Source organism: Cryptomeria japonica, chromosome 5 (assembly GCF_030272615.1).
Source record: "Cryptomeria japonica chromosome 5, Sugi_1.0, whole genome shotgun sequence".
NCBI classification, from domain to species: domain Eukaryota; kingdom Viridiplantae; phylum Streptophyta; class Pinopsida; order Cupressales; family Cupressaceae; genus Cryptomeria; species Cryptomeria japonica.
In genome coordinates, this window is record NC_081409.1 from 469,924,160 (window position 1) to 469,927,475 (window position 3,316).

Sequence of the window (3,316 nt, forward strand, 5' to 3'; positions counted from 1 at the left end):
ATAGATAAATTCTCATCCTTACTCGTTCTTTAAATAAATATCAAAGATATGCGCCTCTATTAATAAAATAACATATTCTAATCAATACCTAATAACCCAAATTCCAACTGTGATGCAGTTGATATTGACTAATCCGAGGTATTTTGATTTGTTGAGAACAATTGATGTATCACAAAATAAACATTAGAACAAGGAAAAATAGTTTTACACCAATTTGGTTAATGAAAATTATCCAATAGAAATAGTTAGAATGTAACTATTGAAACAATAAAATAGTTTCTGTATCAAGTGAATACAAAAAACTTTTTTTAAGATTTTCATTATCGAAAACTTATGGTAGCTTGCCAAGCAAAGGCTAATAAAAAAAAGAATAGAGGGATAATTGGCATTACATTAACAATTGGATCAAAAATCGCATAAGCTTCAGGCAATTTGGCAAAAAAGAGATTATTCAAATGAAAAGCAGCATCGTCTAGACAAATATGGAGGTTGAGGATAACTGGCATTTTGATTCTCCGATGAATAAAAATGATGTAAAGATCCAAAAGTATTTGGCCAATCAATCGAATTTCTTCAACAAGATTAGACTTTTAGTCTTCGAGTTGGAAGGGATAATTTCTTCATAGAATATTTTAACCATTCTGATATAGAATGACCAATGAATGTATATTCTTGTTTCTTTTTAGGTTCCCCTATAAATATAGATCTGAAGAAATGATCCCTCCAGTTTTTCTATGCATAATTGCATAGCACTAGATAAGAATGAATTAAAATGAAACATTGTATCAATTGATATTAATTTATTAAAATAAAGCAACAATGGGGTGTGGCCAAGCAATAAGGCAGTAGGTTTTGGTCCTGTTATTCCGAAGGTTCGAATCCTTCTGTCCCAGGTGGAACAGTATTATTGAAAAAAGAAATAAGAAGAAAAAAAATTCTTTTATGATTTCTCATCCTTTCATAGACTATACTTATAGAACAAAAATATGATTTCAATAAGATCTAAATATAGAAAGGGATATTTTTGTGATGTACGATGGGAATACAGATCAAATTGAGATAGAGATAAAGTCTAATTTATGAAATTAGCCTATTGGATGTACGTTGGTCCTGCTCATATTGGAACCCTATGAGTAGCTAGTTCTTTCAAAAATGTGCATGCCATTATGCATGCTCCTCTAGGAGATGATTATTTTAATGTAATGTGTTCTATGTTAGAACGCAAAAGAGATTTTACTGTTGCAACTGCTAGCATAGTAGATCGTCACATACTAGCATGTGGATCTCAAGAAAGAGTTGTGGATAATATTCTCTGGAAAGATAAAGAGGAACATCCTGATCTTATCATATTGACACCTACATGTACCTCTAGTATTTTGCAAGAATATTTACAGAACTTTGTGAATAGAGAATCCATAATTTCTGATTCCAATGTAATTTTTGCAGATGTTGATCATTATCAAGTAAATGAAATTCAAGCAGTGGATAGAACTTTGGAACAGGTGGTTCAATATTATTTAGATAGATGTCATAGACAAGAAAAATGGGATCAATTTCTAACCGATGCACCTTATGTCAATATAATTAGAATTTTTACATTGGGTTTTCATAATCAACACGATTGTCGTGAGTTAAGACGTTTATTATGAGACTTGGACATCCAAATTAATCAAATAATTCCTGAAGGAGAATTTGTAGAAGAGCTTAAGAATTTACCAAAATCTTGGTTCAATTTAATTCCTTATCGTGAAGTGGTCTTGATGACAGCAATGTATTTAAATAAAGAATATGGTATGCCTTACATATCTACAGCTCCCATGGGAGCTGTAGATATGGCAGAGTGGATCCGCCAGATTAAAAAAAATGTGAATACCTTGGTTCTTAGTTCATCAAGTAAAGGAGTGGATTATGAACCTTATATCAATGGACAGACTCAATTTGTTTCCCAAGCTGCTTGGTTTTCAAGATCTATTGATTGTCAGAATTTGACGAGCAAAGAAATAGTCATTTTGGTGATACAACGCACGTTGCTTCAATCACTAAGATACTTGTTTGAGAAATGGGGATTCGTGTGAATACTTATTGCAAACATGATGCAGAATGGTTCAAAGAGAAAATTCAAGGTTTCTACGATGAAATAGTGATCACAGATGATCATTCTGAGGTACGAGATATGATCGCTCACATGGAACCATCTGCAATATTTGGTACTCAAATGGAACATCATATTGGTAAATGTCTTGATATTCCTTGTGGAGTTATTTATGCACCAGTTCATATACAAAACTTTCCCTTGGGATACCAATCCTTTCTAGGTTATGAAGGTACTAATCAAATAGCTGATCTAGTTTATAACTCATTTGCTCTGGGTATGGAGGACCATCTTCTAGATATTTTTGGTGGTCATGATACTAAAGAAATAATATCCAAATAATTGTCTACGGATATAGGCCTAATTTGGAATCCTGAAAGTCGACTAGAATTAAGTAAAATTCCTCATTTTTCCAGAGAAAAGGTAGAAAGAAATACTGAGAAATTTGCATGACAAAAGGGGATTGAAACCATTATTGTCGAAGTAATGTACGTAGCTAAAGAGGCGTTGAATACCTAGCTCACTAGAGAAATGAATAGATACATATATATATTCAAAATGTATTATAGAAATTGAGTTAATGACTATTAATAATTACATATCCATTTTGTATCAGATCAGAGATCTATCTTATCATAAAAATTAGCCTAAAAGCATGTGGTAGAAAGCAACGTGAAACTTGAATGACATGATTAGTTCTATAGATTATGGCATCCGCTATTTTGACTCGAAGATGCTCTTAGCTCAACATTTATCTCCTTAAAAAGATATGTTTAATAGACCAGGTATCAATTTCTTTTTTTTTTCAATTAGGGGCAGAATCTAGGGTTAATGTAAATTAAATCAATGAGATATAACCACTTTGTAAGGAGATATCAATGTTGCTTGCTCAATCCAAAAGAACATGTTTGGATTTTATCAGGTTCTAACACAAATCTGAATCAAATAGATGATAGAATATCTGAGAAGCAAGAAACAATAAGTTGGGAAAGTCCTTCAGAGAAGGAATCGAATGGCAACGAATGGGAGATTGATTCATCTTTTAATTCGATTCCAAATGAATATTGGGAACCTGAAAACCTTTATGAATGGAGGGAATCGATAATTCATAAAAACAAAATTATTGAGGGACTAGAAAATGAAATTGAGCAACTAGAAAAAAAATTAGTGCAAACAAAAGAATTTGATTTCTCTTCAAGATCAGAAGATTCCATAATTTCAGAA

The 3,316-nt window shown here is 31.9% G+C and overlaps 1 pseudogene; it reads left to right on the forward strand.

Annotated features, from left to right (window-relative positions):
* The first annotated feature begins 1,079 nt into the window (after positions 1 to 1,079).
* Positions 1,080 to 2,611, forward strand: LOC131050134 (light-independent protochlorophyllide reductase subunit B-like; annotated as a pseudogene).
* Positions 2,612 to 3,316: the final 705 nt, after the last annotated feature.